Source organism: Chiloscyllium plagiosum, unplaced genomic scaffold, assembly GCF_037043375.1.
Source record: "Chiloscyllium plagiosum isolate Xiang-an unplaced genomic scaffold, Cpla_swu_hap1 HiC_scaffold_9, whole genome shotgun sequence".
Lineage (NCBI taxonomy): Eukaryota > Metazoa > Chordata > Chondrichthyes > Orectolobiformes > Hemiscylliidae > Chiloscyllium > Chiloscyllium plagiosum.
In genome coordinates, this window is record NW_028270147.1 from 108,600,111 (window position 1) to 108,618,373 (window position 18,263).

An 18,263-nucleotide genomic window follows, 5' to 3' on the forward strand; every position below is an offset into this window, starting at 1 on the left:
TAACCGTCTCAACATTTATACAATTGTAGTTTCTTGGATGAGGCCTTATTAGATTACAACTAACATAATGCGGCCTTCCAACATGAAAAGGTTCCCCACCTCTGAAACAGACCATTCAGCCCAAGTTCACTCCACCTTTCAATAAGCTTATGGGTTATCTCATAATCTGCAACTCCCCTTTCCTGCCTGTTCACATAACCCTCTATTTTCTTACTGAACAAAAATTCATTTTAGCTTTGAATATGTTTAGCTTCCCAGCCCTGACAATATTGTGGTAAAGAATTCCACAGGTTCACGACCCTGAGAAGAAACTCCTCCTAACTGGTTTCAAATGAGCGACCCCTTACTCCGAGTTTATGGCCTCTGGCCCTAGAGTTTATCACAAAGGTGAAACACTCTCTCAGCATCTACCCTGTCAAGTCTTCTAAGAATTCCTTATGTTTCAATCAGGTTCCCTCTCATTCTTTTAAACCCCAATCAATACGAGTCTAATGTATTCAACCTGTCATAAGAAAATCCCTCCATACACAGAATTAACAGTGAACTTTCTCTGGATTATCTCAAATACCAGTATATTTTTCCTCAGATAAGGGGATCAAACTCTTCATGGTACTTTAGGTTTGATTTTAGGTATAATTTTAGCAAGACCTCTCTATTTTTACACACTGCTCCCTTTGAAGAAAAGGCCAACAGCACTTTGACTTCGCTATTACCTGCTGAGCTCAGCCTCTCCATTTATATGAATTCATTTTAAATGAATCAGCCACCAGAAGAATAATTCCATAAGAATAACAGTAGAAATAGGTTAGCAAATGCAAAACCCATGAACTCATCACAAAGCAGGCTCCAGAACAGCATCAAACATGAAGCACCTTTCCATTGTAGATCTGTATGTTTCCTTCTTGTCGGTAAACAAAGTATTTGGCTTTTTTTTGGAGGGGGGTGGAAATCTAGCAAATCAGATATTGCTGACAGAATCAAGGATGACCTATGTAGAAAGGAATCTGAACCACTGTAAGTCAGAGTAGGTAAGAACATCAGATTTCCATCCATTAAAGACATGAATAAGCTATTTGTTGCAACAATGCATATGCCTGCACAATCGTTTGTTTGGAGGAGCTCATAGATACTATAAATGCAGTGGTGCAAACTTCGGGCTGCGAGTCTAGGAAATAAAGTAACTAGTATGGAATATATAGAAGTTAATTTGGCAGTTATGTCATTAACTTAGTGGAGTAATGCATGCGTAGGATCATGTTACAGGGCTGAGGTAACAGATAATGGTAGCACACTCTGATAGGCTAGTTAAATCACACGATAGATGAGCTAATGCTAAAGACGATGGTGGTGTTAATGTGATAGGTTAAGTGTAAGTGGTAGACCAGTGTGTCAGACGATGATTAGTTTAGAGAGACAAAGCAAGCTAGTATGATTGGTTATGCTAATGCTATCAGATTAGTGTAGAAACTAGGAAAGTATAAACTGGAGAGACTCCAAGAGGAGGGTGGGCAGACAGGAAAGACAGTTTTTGATTGCCACAGCTTGTATTTGCAAATAAAAGTTTAACTTCATGAAGGATTTTCTGCATCTCCTGGTAATTTTCTTAGAGTAGTGGGTGTTCTTTCCACCACACCCCTCACAATCTCAGTCTCTTGTTTAAAATCTAGAATGAATCATTAATCTCTGGGAGAATGTCCTCTTTGGCAACATTGAGTGTGAAGGTCAATGACACTCTCATTGTGACTTGATCTGAGTTGCCTCCAGTTAGTTTGCGCTTTTGTTCTGGGCCCAGACAGATCATCGTGAATGATTATGATGTGGTAGGCATCACAGAGACGTGGTAACAGGGGGGTCAGGACTGGCAGTTAAAAAATCCAAGGGTTGTCAACTTATCGAAAAGACAGGGAGGTGGGCAGAGGGGGTGGGGTTGCCTTGTTAGTTAAGAACAAAATTAAATCGATGGTGCTGAATGACATAGCGTCGGATGGTGTGGAGTCTGTGTGGATGGAATTGAGGAACCACAAAGGCAAAAAAAACCATAGTGGGAGTTATGTACAGATCTCCTAACAGTGGTCAGGACCAGGGGTGCAACATGTACCGGGAAATAGAGAAGGCATGTCAGAAAGGCAAGGTCACAGTGATCATGGGAGACTTCAATATGCAGGTGGACTGGGTAAATAATGTTGCCAGTGGATCCAAAGAAAGGGAATTCATGGAATGCTTACAGGATGGCTTTTTGGAACAGCTTGTCATGGAGCCCACAAGGGAGCAGGCTATTCTGGACCTAGTGCTATTTAATGAACCAAACTTTATAAAAAATCTTAAAGTAAGGGAACACTTAGGAAGCAGCGATCATAATATGGTAGAGTTCAGTCTGCAGTTTGAAAGAGAGGAGGCAAAATCGGATGTAATGGTGTTACAGTTAAATAAAGATAACTATGAGGGCATGAGAGAGGAACTGATGAAAATAGACTGGAAGCAGAGCCTAGCAGGGAAGACAGTAGAGCAAAAATGGCGGGAGTTTATGGGTAAAATTGAGGACACTACAGAGGTTCATCCCCAAAAAGAGAAAGATTATCTGGGGAGAGCTTAGACAGCCATGGCTGACAAAGGAAGTCAGGAAATCTATCAAAGAAAAAGAGAGAGCCTATAAAGTGGCCAAGAGCACTGGGAAATCAGAAGATTGGGAAGGCTACAAAAACAAACAGAGGATAACAAAGAGAGAAATAAGGAAGGAGAGGATCAAATATGAAGGTAGGCTAGCCAGTAATATTAGAAATGATAGTAAAAGTTGCTTTCAATACATAAGAAACAAACGACAGGCAAGAGTAGACATTGGGCCACTTCAAACTGATGCTGGAAGCCTAGTGATGGGAGATAAGGAAATAGCAGGAGAACTTAATAAGTACTTTGCATCAGTCTTCACAGTGGAAGACATGAGTAATATCCCAACAATTAAAGGGAGTCAGGGGACTGAGTTGAATTTGGTTGTCATTACAAAAGAGAAAGTGCTAGAAAAGCTAAAAGGTCTTAAAATTGATAAATCTCCTGGCCCTGATGGGTTACATCCTAGAGTTCTGACAGAGGTGGCTGAGGAAATAGCGGAGGCGTTGGTTGAGATCTTTCAAAAGTCACTGGAGTCCGGGAAAGTCCCAGATGATTGGAAGATCGCTGTTGTAACCCCCTTGTTCAAGAAAGGATCAAGGCAAAAGATGGAAAATTATAGGCCAATTAGCCTAACCTCGGTTGTTGGTAAAATTTTAGAATCCATCATTAAGGATGAGGTTTCCAAATTCTTGGAAGAGCAGGGTTGGATTAAAACAAGTCAACATGGATTTAGTAAGGGGAAGTCGTCCTGACAAACCTGTTGGAGTTCTTTGAAGAGGTGACAAGTAGGTTAGACCGGGGAAACCCAGTGGATGTGGTCTACCTAGACTTCCAAAAGGCCTTTGATAAGGTGCCACATGGGAGGCTGCTGAGCAAGGTGAGAGCCCATGGTGTTCGAGGTGAGCTACTGGTATGGATAGAGGATTGGCTGTCTGACAGGAGGCAGAGAGTTGGGATAAAAGGTTCTTTTTCGGAATGGCAGCCGGTGACAAGTGGTGTCCCGCAGGGTTCAGTGTTGAGGCCGCAGCTGTTCACATTATATATTAATGATCTGGATGAAGGGACTGGGGACATTCTTGCGAAGTTTGCCGATGACACAAAGTTAGGTGGACAGGCAGGTAGTACTGAGGAGGTGGGGAGGCTGCAGAAGGGTCTAGATAGTTTGGAGGAGTGGTCCAGGAAATGGTTGATGGAATTCAATGTGAGCAAATGTGAGGTCTTGCACTTTGGGAAAAAGAATAGAAGCATGGATTACTTTCTAAATGGTGAGAAAATTTGTAAAGCCAAAGTACAGAGGGATCTGGGAGTGCTAGTTGAGGATTCTCTAAAGGTAAACATGCAGGTTGAGTTCGTGATTAAGAAAGCTAATGCAATGTTGTCAATTGTCTCAAGGGGGTTGGAATATAAAAGCACTGTTGTGCTACTGAGACTTTATAAAGCTCTGGTTAGGCCCCATTTGGAGTACTGTGTCCAGTTTTGATCCCCACACCTCAGGAAGGACATACTGGCACTGGAGCGTGTCCAGCGGAGATTCACACGGATGATCCCTGGAATGGTAGGTCAAACATACGAGGAACGGCTGAGGATCCTGGGATTGTATTCATTGGAGTTTAGAAGATTAAGGGGAGATCTAATAGAAACTTACAAGATAATACATGGCTTGGAAAGGGTAGATGCTAGGAAATTGCTTCCGTTAGGCGAGGAGACCAGGACCCGCGGACACAGCCTTAGAATTAGAGGGGGTAAATTCAGAACAGAAATGCGGAGACATTTCTTCAGCCAGAGAGTGGTGGGCCTGTGGAATTCATTGCCACAGAGTGCAGTGGAGGCCAGGACGCTAAATGTCTTCAAGGCAGAAATTGATAAATTCTTGATGTCACAAGGAATTAGGGCTACGGGGAGAATGCGGGTAAGTGGAATTGAAATGCCCATCAGCCATGATTGAATGGCGGAGTGGACTCGACGGGCCGAATGGCCTTACTTCCGCTCCTAGGTCTTATGGTCTTATGGTCTTATGACCAAACTGAGAGGGGAGGGAGAAGCAATAACATCCTCAGACAGAAAGAATACTCCCAGCAAGGGAGAGAGAGCATTAAAAGGGAGACCCCTCAAAGAATGGGAACAGCAACAGCAACGCTCCCTAAAGCAGGAGAGGAGACAGTAACAGCGACACCGCCTGGGGAGGGAAAGGGGACTGGAACTGCGATGCTCCCCAAACAGTGACACTCCTCAGGGTGGGGAGGTCAGGAATCACTTGTTCCCCACTTTCTCACTGTGCTGTGATGTATGTTTCTGGGAAATTAGATTGTTTTATATTTTCACAGTTGACGAGGTGGTTCACTAACAAGTATTCCAATTCCATATTTCCTATCACAGCAGATCCATTGAAGGTCATCCTTTCATTTGGAGCTTGCCCAAGTTTCTGTCCAGGCTGATACAGCATAATCTACCAGTGCTGCTCCGATTGAGCTAAACCATCACACACGAGGGAATCTGACGGGCACTTTCTCTTTGTGCTGGCAAAGGGAGAGATTTGCTTTTACTGCAATGGTGGCCAAAGAAATGAGTCAGTGGAGGTAGTTCCAGCTGAATATAATGTTCTGATGTTCATGATGGGATTAACCTCGACACTTCCCATTTGCTTTAAACACTGACAGTGGAACAGAAAGTCACCACGCAGTGGTCTCCAGGCTCACACTGAGAAACCAAGCTGATGGTATAACTGCAGAGAGCAAGACAATGGCTTGGACTCACCGAACAACCAGAGGCTTCAGCCAACAACTGGATCACAGGCAAATGGCGTGTTGTGTAAACTCTCAGTATCCCAGGGAACAAACACAACTATTGACCTACAAAACCGAACAGGATATTTTTATTGCCGATTAGCATTCCAAAAATCAATTCTAAACATAATATTTATAAAACCTGGGTGCAATCTCATTTCAAATATAGCAACAAATACTACAGCCTTTTCTTTGAAAGCTAGACGGTAGTGAGATGAGAATTCAAACACCCAGCCAGCCCTTCACTCGGTGTTGAAGACGCACTGTCCTCATTTGCAAATGTCTCAATTACACATAAGGGGAGAGGAGAGAAATATTGAAAACTGTATTATCATGAGAGTGTATCCATTAAAAACGAGAACCATGATGTTAAATTATTCCAGCCATAGACATCAATGATGCATGTATGTCATTAGCTTGTTAAACAATATCAAAAAGTCTGTGATCAGAAAGTGAAAAAGGACAATGTGCAGATTGTTGAACAGGCTCCTACACCTGGGCCTGAGGCAGGAGCCCAAGCTCCAACACACTGGCCTCACTTCACACCAACCTTCACACAGTGTGGGGTCATGAACTCCGGCCATCAATTCCTCAGTGATTATGAAATAAAATATTAACTCCTGTTCTTTTTACAGGTCATGACTGCCCTACTGTACTAAAGACTGAGATATGGTGTGTGTGCCTGTGTGAGAGACAGAGGGAGAGAGAGAGAGGCAGAGAAAGCCCTAAAACTCGTACAAAGATTAACCCTTTGTGATTCGGTTTGAATACACATTTGTTTGTTGGTGATTGAATGTTTGTCCTTTGTTCCCTGGAGTTCAAGATCCAGGACTGTTTTGAATCTGATTTGCATTTTGGAAATTTAACATGATTTCTTTTAAGGTTAAGGACCCTTCAGTTGTTATAAATAAAATGTTAACTCCTGTTCTTTTTACAGGTCATGACTGCCCTACTGTCAATTTCTAACCAATCTCTTTTAACCTTTCATGAAAGCCAACTTTATTCAATTTCAAATCAGTTTAATATGGAGGAAAACAACATTATATGCTTTTTTTGTTTCGGACTCGTTTGTTTCCACTTAATTTTAAGACTGCTGTGTTTTATTCCCACTGGCCGACTGTCACCTACAGGACGAGCAGCGGGCTGGTAAGGGAACGTGGAAGCTGAACACAAAGCTGTTGACCCCGGGAAATATTGAGGAGCTCAAGAGGGACTATGCAGGTTGGAGAACCGTGAAGCCCCTCTTTGAGTCCCCAGCGGACTGGTGGGAAACAGTAAAAGGGAACATCAAGAGGTTCTTCATCCTCAAAGGTGTTCAGGAGGTGAGAGAGAGGCGGGGAAAACTGTCCCAGCTCCAAGAAAGTATGCAGAACCTGCTCCTGCTGCAGACAATGGGGGTGGATGTCATGGAGGACCTCAAGGAGGTGAAGGGCCAGCAAGCCTCGCTCTTTGCTTCGGAGTCCTCCAAGATAATCTTCCGGTCCAGGGTCCGCTCGGTGGCGCAGGACGAGATGTGCTCACGTTTCTTCTTCCAGAAGGTACACAAAGAGAGCTCTGTGCTCAGCAGCCTGAAGGAAGAAGATGGCTCAATAACGTCATCTCAGGCTGACGTCATGAGGATCAGTAAATCCTTCTATGCCAGTCTGTACGACGCGAAGCCGACCAACAGCACGGCCTCCCAGTCGTTCCTGTCCTCTATCACGGAGGTCTTAGACGACAGAACACGGGAGAGGCTGGACCAGCCGCTATCTCTGGACGAGCTGACCAAGGCCCTCGAGTCCTTCGAAAAGAATAAAACTCCCGGAAGCGACGGCTTACCGGTCGAGCTCTATTCCGCTCTGTGGGACATGATTGGCCAGGACCTGCTGGAGGTGCATATCAGTATGCTTCGGGCAGGTACCATGAGTGAATCCATGAGGAAAGGCATCATCACCCTCATCTACAAGCGGAAGCGGGAGAGGGAAGAACTCAAAAATTGGAGACCAATCTCACTATTGAATGCGGATTACAAAATTCTGTTAAAGGTAATCGCCAACTGGGTCAGGTCTGCTCCAGGATCGGTGATTCACCCTGAACAAACCTGTGCTGTGCCGGGCAGGAAGATCGCTGAGAGTCTCGCACTCCTCAGGGATACGATCGCCTACGTGCAGGACAGAAGGGTTGGACACCTGCCTGATCAGCCTGGACCAGGAGAAAGCCTTTGACAGGATATCACACACGTATATGAGAGATGTTCTCTCCAAAATGGGCTTTGGGGAGGGAATCTGCAATTGGATCAGACTGCTCTACACCAACATTGTCAGTGCAGTTTCAATCAATGGGTGGGAATCAGATAGCTTCCCAGTCAGATGTGGAGTCAGGCAGGGCTGCCCTCTCTCTCCTGCCTTGTTTGTGTGCTGCATAGAGCCATTTGCCGAGTCCATCAGGAAGGATGCGAGCCTGAGAGGGGTGACTATTCCCGGCAGCGGGGGTCTGCAGGTTAAGGCCTCCCTGTACATGGATGACGTCGCCGTTTTCTGCTCGGATCCGCTGTCCGTGCGCAGACTCATGTGCATATGTGACCAGTTCGAACGGGCCTCGGGGGCCAAAGTAAACCGAGGCAAGAGCGAGGCCATGCTCTTCGGGAACTGGGCCGACCAATCCTCGATCCCCTTCACCGTCAGGACCGACCACCTGAAGGTGCTGGGTGTTTGGTTCGGGGGGGCTGGGGCATGCGCCAAGTCTTGGGAGGAGCGTATCAACAAAGTGAGGCAAAACTGGGCAGATGGAAGCTACGGTCGCTCTCCATCGCGGGAAAAAACCTGGTCATCAGGTGTGAGGCACTGTCATTGCTATTATACGTGGCACAGGTCTGGCCTATTCCCAGAACCTGTGCCGCTGCAGTCACCTGGGCCATCTTCCAGTTTATATGGAGGTCAAAGATGGACTGGGTCCGAAGGGACTCGCTGTACAAAGATCTGGGCAATGGGGGAAAAAATACACCCAATGCCACCCTCACCCTGATGGCCACCTTTGTGTGTGGCTGCATCAAGCTGTGTGTGGATTCCTGGTACGCAAACACCAAGTGTCACTACGTACTGAGGTTCTACCTATCCCCGGTGTTGCGAAGGATGGGCCTGGTCTCGCTGCCGCGGAACACTCCGAGTAGTTGGACCGTTCCGTATCACCTGTCCTTCGTGGAGAAGTTTATGAAGAAAAACACCTTTGACCACAAGTCCATCAGGAAGTGGTCAGCAAGTGAGACCCTTCGGGAAAAGGAGAGGGCGGATCCCATCAAGCGGTTCCCTGAGCAGACGGTCAAAGCCATTTGGCAGAATGCCTCATCGCCAGAACTTTCCAACAAGCACCAAGACATGGCTTGGCTGGTGGTGAGAAGGGCTCTACCTGTGAGATCCTTTATGCACACCCGGACTCTCAGCCGCACCGCACGCTGCGGGGGGGACGAGACTGTCACACACCTCCTTCTGGAATGTGCCTACGCAGAAGAAGTCTGGAGAGGAATGCAGTGGTGTTTGTCGAGGTTCATCCCGAGCAGCGCCGTGACGTGGGACTCCGTGCTCTACGGCCTGTTCCCCGGGACGCACACCGAGACGAACATCAACTGTGCCTGGAGGATCATCAACTTGGTGAAGGACGCTCTCTGGGTGGTCCGAAACCTGTTGATCTTCCAGCTGAAGGAGTTGACCCTGACTGACATTCCAAGGTCCAGGACTACGTGTTGAGGGACGCGCTGAAGCTTGGGGCAGCTGCCGTCAAGGCGCGGTGGGGAAAGACGACCGTGTAACATCTGCCTGCCTATAGAAGAACAGGGGGCCCGTGCAGTCATTTGGGCTCCGCTGACACCTCAGCAATAAAATGTAATCATACAGACCTGTAAATAGGAATGATTACTCTGTTTTCGGTATGCAAACAAATGGAATGTTTACATATGTATGGCATGTCCAGTTGTACAGATCATCAAAGTATTTTATGAATAAAGTATATTTTTGAAATAAAAAAAAAACTGCTGTGTTTTATTGGTGATTATTGGTAAGGACAGTTGTAGTCTTATTGAGGGAGTCCCCTCCCTCAATGACAATTGAAGTTTCAGTTCAACATTAGGTTGTGATAAATCATCAAACAAAATTAATATCCTATGGTTAATATCTGTGTCTTTGGATTTGGCCATTATTCGTGCATTAGGAGTTTTTTTTTCATTTGAATATACAAGACCTTTTAAGGCAGCTCCAGTTATTTCACGACCTTTGCATTGTAAATGGGCAATGACTGGTCAGGACCACTTAAGAATCCTCATCTTGGATTTAAATTAAGGGACTAAAACCAGATAAGTATAGAGGATTTCAAAGTTGGGAACTGTATACATTTTACATTTTCAATATTAAATACTGAATAAATGAATTTCCAAAATAAAATGTTGCATGTTATTCAGATATATATTGTAAAAATAATGACCATCACCACAGAGGAGATCTGCTCTCAAAACAAGACAAAGAAAACTTAGCTCTGTTGATCCTCCAATGTCCACAAAATAAATGAAAGCTTCTTTTCCGGACTCTTTTTCAGCTGGATCCCCACTCAGTAATGGTACCATTCCACTCAGTGCTCTCGCCAAAAACAAAATCCAAACTGAATTCTATCCATATCATTAGGTGTCCCTAACAAATGAAAAAGGATGCCTGCTGACTTAAGCAGGCACTGCTGACACCCAACATTGCACCCTTTGGACAATAGGGATAGCCAAACATATCGAGGAACAGGGTGGTAAATCAATCACTGTTTCTTTTGTAGCATCACTGCCCCATTGCCATGGAGTTAGCGGGCTCCATAATGTCACAGCCATATGATACAGTGGAGGAGAAAGTGAGGTCTGCTGATGCTGGAGATCAGAGATGGAAATGTGTTGCTGGAAAAGCGCAGCAGGTCAGGCAGCATCTAGGGAACAGGAGAATCGACGTTTCAGGCATTAGCCCTTCTTCAGGATTCCTGAAGAAGGGCTAATGCCTGAAACGTCGATTCATATGATACAGTGACCAGGACAAGTGAAAGAGACAAATCTATTTAGTTATTCTCCTCTTGCAATTTTGATTAGCTGAAAATTCAAATCCTAAAACTAGCTTTCAGATTATGACAATCAAGATTCCAAAATGTATTGTTAGGAACAGGCTTTAAAGTTAGACAAACATAAATTGGTTAAATAAGATTAAAATGAGAATAGAGGCAAGGAGATCAAGTACAGAAGGGAAGAGAATGATGCAATAAGAAGAATAAAGCAGCAGAGTACAGTTTTTAAAATGTCTTAGTCATTTGTTGGGTTCCCACCCTGAATTACGGATAATGATTATTTTATTTATTATTTTATAATAATATTTTATAATATTTATAATAATCAATTATATTCGCCCAAATCAAAATTATTTGGCGGGGTCGCTTGTTTTTATCCCTTTACACATTGTCAGTGACCTGTCCCATTGCCTCATGGTTAATTTAAGACATGGCTGCATTAATTCATTGTTAATTAAAGAATGGAAAGCTACCTAACTGGCTAGTGGAAGAAATTCTGCATGTGATTGGGGGATAGAGATATAGCAGATGGAACTCCCAAAAGCTGGGGAGGTGACTGTGAATGGGTATATAAAAAGGGACATGAGAAAACAGTGTAAGGCCACTAAGGCTGTGGAATATATAAACAAGTTTAAAGCAACAATACCACAAAATAAAGAACTTAGATTCTACACGGAACTCCGAGCCTATGTCTGGCATACCGACACTTTTTGAGGATTGGGATTATGTTCTTGTATACCCACAGAGCACCTAACATCTCCTGATTGTCCCCAGCTTTAATTTTAAACCACCCACTTGTTGCAAACCTTTCCTTCTTTTGGAAATGAAGCATTCAGTCTTCATAGCCAATATCATGGTGATAAGTGGCCTGTGCAGTCCTAAACCAGGTCCCATCACAGGAACTAGAGTTATGTTAATGAACCATGCCCCTGACTGCAAGACCAAACTGGCCAAATTTGCTCAATATGTCCAAGGGTGATACAAATGTAAATGCAGTAAAATTCTGGGAGTAACCTGAATATGAATGGCTTGTGTTACAAGACTGTAAGATTTGCCTATCTGTCTGATGTTTTTGCAATGTTTTCCACCTGGAGTCACTGAGAGGACCCAGACCAACTTTACGAAACAGTCCAGGAATTTCGAGTCGCAAATGAGGTGAGTGGTGGTTTCCTATTGGGATGGCCAGTACCGGACTGAACCATGATGCAAGTTACAGGTAAAACCAATTGTATCCAGCGCCCACGTGATCCTAAATGCCGCATGCCAGCCCTGAAAGTGTTGATTGGAACCAGGATACCCACTGGGGGTGGAACTACCTCATGTGCACACCCGACTAGCACTGCTGGACAACCTTTTCCCGAGGGAATCCTGAAAATGGGGACAGGCAGGCCCCAGTATTTCACCTTTGAGACTGGCAACAAGACAGCAAAATCCCCCAGGGACAAATGCCTGGCCCTTGCTTTAACTGTTGAAATGTGGCCAATGGGGAGTAATGTACCTCGGTGCTGACGTTGGGAATAAACATGTTTTCATCCTATCAAAAGGAAAATCTACTAATATGCACTGATTCTTCATTGTGCTTTTAATATGATCCACGATTTTGGAGCCTTGTGGGAACATTGAAGACTTTTAACCTCAAGGGGGCAGTGTTATAGTACTGTTACTTTGTCCAATCAATCTGACAATTATCAATATTTTCGGCTCATGCTGAAGAAACTGATACTGTTTCTAAAGCAGTACGCAAGTAGATGCAGCTGCCAAGCAGGCAGCCTTACACCACAAACTTCTGATCCCATTGGGTCCCTAGCAAAACCCAGTTAGACACAGTATAAGAACGTGTATGCCAGACCTGGGTAAGGTGCAGAAATCATGGAGGAATGAGACTGTCTATTCAGTGCCAATTCACAATGTAGAGGTTGATTTCTGTATTGCTTACTGACTGTAATCATACAGGTTTAGTGTTTGGATTGCTTTCCATATTGTTTAGAAATTTGGAAGTAATTTGCAAATTTCCATTTCTGCATTAATTACAGGTACTTTATATTACAATGTACGACTGACTGAATTATCAAGTGATTTGGTTTCATACGTAGACGCTAAGCCTAAATGTCTTTGCTTTGTGTATGGAGCTTATAAGAATGCACACTGGTTGATTTGATTTATCTTTGGATTGGGCTGTTAGATCTAAGAAGGAGTGTCTGGCTGAGCTATTATCTTCACTTAAATATTTGATACTGAACAGTGATGGTTTATAATTTTAAGATAGTACCAATGTCTAAATTCTAGGGTTAGCTCAATATTAGAAAATTTCAGTGTGGCAAAATCACCATCTGTTTTCTACACTTAATTCTAAATACTGTCAACTACAGCTGTAGCTCAGGTCATTTGATTGGGCTAAAGGTTAATGTATTTTTTTAGAGAATACAATATATTGCAGTACTAATCTAAATTTTAGGTAATATTGATGTTTTTAGGAGCAAAACTTCGAGGAGTATTACATCTTAGCAAAGCTGGATTTATAAAAAATAGGTTTGCTTAATTCACACATGCCTGGGCTCCTCTGTATAAAGTGAGAAAATAATGGGTAGGAAAGGAATCTTGAGTGCAGAGTTTAAAATGAACAAGCCTTTTGCCAGTGTGGGCAATATACTTACTCAAATGGGCTATTTGAACTTGATTAATTTGAGAATTATTTATTTCAAAATTGCTGTTATCCTGCGAAAGAGCACAAATTATGGCCTCAAATCGGGTACTCCCTCAATACTCAAATCAGAATATGGGTGACTCTTACGAGATGAGTTTGTGTTCCTTCTTTGCTGCTGCCTATTTTAATTGATTATGTGTATATTGTACATACAAGGAGGAAACGGTTTATATTGTATTACAATGGACACTCCACGGCCTCCTACCTTGCAAGGGGGAGATGATAAAGATCGAACTTGACCTGCTGTGTGGACCTGCCATTGCCGGCATTGGTGCATAAGAAGGGACAGTGTACCTGTGCAATCCTGAGCAAACAGAGACTGTGTACCAACCACGCCAGGAAGATGTCCTTGTGTGCTGAGAAACTGAATGTTACCAGGAATGACCATTGCAGTGATCAACTGCATCAAAAAGATTGACCAGTTAATTTACAGAACAAGTCTCAGTGGTCTTTGCCCTGTAAAGGTGTTGTGTGCCAGTTGATTACATTTGTACAATGGGCATCCCTGGTAAGCCTTTGTTAAAATAGACAAAGGGGGGATGTTATCCTTCACTAGCAATATGTTTCTAAAAACCCATAATAAAATATTTGGAGAGGATGAGGTAGTTTGTTTTGCCCTTACTTCAGCAAGAGACTCCCTGACCCCTTTTATCCTTCCAACTCCTAACATGGGGGTATAGAATAGTTCTAAAGCATTTACAGGATTATGGACTTCATCCAATAAGCCGCAATATCCTATCCAAATTGCTACAATGGTAAGGAATGAGGAGGATGCACTTATGTAAAAGTGCCTAAAATTATCCCCTGTACTATGATTAAATGTATCAGTCATCACTGCTTCCTTGAAGGACCTTGCATCTCATGTGTATGCCTTAAGGAGAAATGTGTCTCTATTACCACTGGTATTCAAACCCTTTGTAAGGTGGGTAACAACACCCACCTTCGTTATGATACCCCGAATGGCACTAATATTTTCCCAATTATTGGATGGGTAGAACTATTCTGGGACGTCGACCACGTCCCTTATCAAGAAACCCACCTCATTCGACTAAATAATTTTCAGCCTTTACGTTCGAGGCCCAATTATGTAATCATGAATTACACAGGTACTCCAGGAAGTTACAAAGATAGGCCCGCTTCTTATTGGAAAGGTCCTTCCATTATCTACACTCAACCTGGATATTACTTTTTCAGTTACAATAAGGCGTATACCTACCTTGTCCTGAATAGAGCAGGTACACATCATAATGTAGCTGTAGGAACACTATTTCCAACTACTGTTCCCTGTCCAATTACCTGACAACAAGACTCAAATTCCCTGATTAAACATTCAGTTTCTCCTGACTTTTATGCAGAATGGAAGAATGCAAGGGTTCTATCAAAAAATAAAACTCACTCATTGGCATATGCAGCTCCTAGTGTTCTTTCTGTAGGAGGGTCTTCAGGAGTTATTCGTCATCAAAACCATAATTATCTCATTTGTGGACTCACGATTTCATGAAATGAGATAACTGCTGCCCTAATAGGAATTAGGGACATGCTTTCAGAATTGTGCCTATTTACCCAATAAAACTGCTATGCTCTTGATGACATACTTGTGAAGGAAGGTGGAGTTTGCACCATAGTCAAAGGAAAGTGTATCATGGAGGTCACTTATTTCATCGAAAACATTACTAGGCATAGAGACAGCATCCACACTTTTGTCAACCAAATGAATGAAGGTGCAGGATTGGGAGATTGGGGTTTTGGCTCATGGTACAACTGGCTAATCAATATGGCTATGTATGCTGCTATTGTTTTAGTTGGTCTTTTTGTTGGTATTGCTAAAATATTAATTTCTATTGACAACATTGGCTCCACCCAGAGAATGTTCCTTCTCCACTTAGATGATGATGAGAAGCATCATCGCCTGCCCCTGAATCATCTTCGGTGGAAGAGAAAATATTGCAGTCTTTCGCTGCTATTGAATTGGATTAATTTGATCCATACCCTTATGGTGTGGTCATAGAATGACAAAGGGGGGAATGAGGATCTAAAATTTGAATTTAGGCTGTTGTCAGAAGCAACAAGTATATGTAGATTTTTATTAAGCACAAAATGGATTTTCAATTTAAAATAACACAACAAAATGGCTGAAAGTAATGATTTGCCTCTTGTGAACGTATGATGCTGCTTTGCTGGGTTAAGCTAAATACAAGATAAGAGAATACAATGGATTTTTCAGAATAGGAATTATAAGACAGTGATTTGGTATTTGAACTAATCCTGAACGAGCAAATCTGGGGTGATTCTGTGAATACAACAATCTGTTTCCCAGGGAATATCATTGGACCGGCCTGTTGGCAATCATATCACTTTATTATGGTTGATTGTACTTTCCTTGTAATTAAGAACCCTTTCCCAGGAAATATCATTGGAGTAACCTGCTGTAAATCATGTCAACTTATTATATGTGATTGGTCTTTTCTTGTAATTAAGGCTGTCCTATCTCTTAAGAAACATATAAATAATGTGTAATTTTTTAATATAATTGTGCCATTTCTCCACGGAACACAGAAGCTTTCAACCTCCGTGTTGCTGGCCAAATCTGCGCCAGGCTGCCTTAATTTATTAAACTGGTAACCTTGCTTTAACCAGACCGTACTCCTAGTGATTCTTTTGACCGATCATGAGACCAAGGGGTCCTGCAAGGGGGTCTACATCATCATTGGGATCTGAACAAAAAAGCCCATGAAACTCCATGTCATCTTCATGAATGATCTTTGGGCAAGGGAACCCAGTCATCACCCGGTCTTGTGACTCCAGTCTCACACTGACTCAATTAATTCTTTACGGCCCCATGATCTGGTTGAGCAAAGAACTCAGTCCGAGCAACTGGAGATGGGCAATACATTTGAGGCTTATCACTGGCATTCATACCCTGAGAAGGAATAATGTCTGCCTTTTAGCCTCTTAAGCACCACACTCTCATTGTTCTGGGTCTCTAGGCCTCTCACATTAATTCATTAAGTGATGGCAATATGCGAAGAGCTTTTATTTTGAACTCTAAGTTCTCTTTTCCCCGTGATTCTCGCCTCTTCACCTCCACCCAAAAAAGCTTTGCTGTGCAGAGTGTGAGCTCTCTCTGTTCTCTGAGGCCTCACTCTGTCTCTGTTTGCCTCCCTTCCAACTGAAGACAAAACGTATGTTTCCAAAACCCTGTGGAGATAAGAAGACAGATGAGAAAAATAATGTAACGAGAGTTGAGTTGGGTTTGTTAAAGAAAATAATGTTTGTTTTGAAATGATATTTTTGTCGGTGAGTGACAAAGGAAAGATGGGGGTCCAGGATTGCTGCAGCCTCTGCCAGAACATAGGACCCAGGAGCAGGAGCAGGCCTTTGGGAGCTGCTGTGCCAATGAAGAAGATCACTGCTCATCTGGGTGTGGTCTCAGCTGCACTTTCTGCTTCCCCCAATTCCCCCATTATACTTAACTGCCATCTTCATAAAAAATCTGTCTTCCTCAACCTTAAGTGAACTCAATGACCCAACCTCCATTCCCATGTAGAGAAGAGAATTCCATAGATTGTCGACCCTCAGCCATCAAAACAAAACCTCCTGGTTTTAAACGGGAGACTGCTTTGTGTTAAATTGACCATCTAGTTCTTGTCTGCCCTATAACAGGAACCATCCTCTCAGTATCCAGCTGTCATGTCACCTTAAGACCTGAAACTGTTAATGAGAGCAAACAGGTTGCTTAATGAGGCTTTTCCTCTGGAAATGATTAACAATGTTGATGTAAACTGTTTTCTCCAGTGCCAGAGTTCAGAACAAGAGGGTTGTTAAAATTAAAATTAGGATGATTTCAGGAAGAACTCCTTCTGAAAAAGTGTGAAAATCCGGAACTCGCAATTGGAAAAGCTGTCAAAGCCAGGGTTCGATGTTCGTTCGCTCAGGACAGTAAGGTTTACAGAACTAAGGGGGAATGTGTTCCAGGTTAGCCACGGCCTAACTGACTGGGGAATTTGGTCAAAACAGATGATAATTTATTTAACATAAATTTTAACAATAAATCTATATTAACCTGACTGTACAAGGCATAATTTCAAAGTTTTCTGATGATATAAAACGTTGAAGTATTGTGGCTTATGAAGATGATAGTGTTGAACTTCAAAAATGATGTAGGTAAGTTAATGGAATGAGCAGATGATTGCAGATACAATTTAATGGAAAGAGATGTCACTGATTCATTTTGGAAGGAAAATGTGGTGAGACAAATCAAATTAAAGGATACAAATATGGATAGCTGCAGGGGCAGTAGGACCTGGATGTTTATGTGCATTAGTCACTGAAGGTCAGCACAGGCAGCTGTTTTCATGAGAGAGCAGCTGATAAAGCAGATGCCATATCAACATTAGCATAGAATACAGTCTGGATGTGAAAAAAATGTTATGTTTTCGGGGGTAATACAAAACTAAGTTCCCTCATTTAAGAATGAGAAAAGCAGAATTCTTTGTCTCGCATACAGTCATAGGTCTTTGAAACTCTTGTTCAAAAGGTCAACTGAAATCTCTGAATACTTGTAATGAAGAATTGGACAGCCTTTCATCCCTTGCTTATCAGTAATCTATCAGAGTTAGGCAAGAATGTGGAGTAATCAAATCCGTCATGTGGAACAGGATCAAGAGGATGAATCTGCTTCATCTGTCCCTAATTCGCATAATTGTGTATCTCTAAAAGCCAGGAAGATGTGCTCAGCTATATGACAAGTTGGTTTGGCCTCAACTGATGTATGAAGTCCAGTTACACGGTTGAAAGAGCAGCCCCTTGAAAGCTTGTGATTTTCAATAAACCAGCTGAAGTGGCTGCTGGTTTGTGAGGGCGCAAATGGAATGGGACTTTACCCATAATCCTCAACAGCAGGGCAAGCGCTCTCTCGCCACTAGAGGACAGCTGCTTCTCTGTCCCTGATCAGTAAAAAATAAACTGCAAAGATGCAGAGAGAGTGTACAGCTTCAGAAGCAGGGCACTTATCGTACCACAATGAAAGCGACCCCTGTGATAAGAAAAGTACTTTGGTGTAACTTGTGATTGTCTTCACAGTGTGCTGTTTGGTTCATTCTGTGATA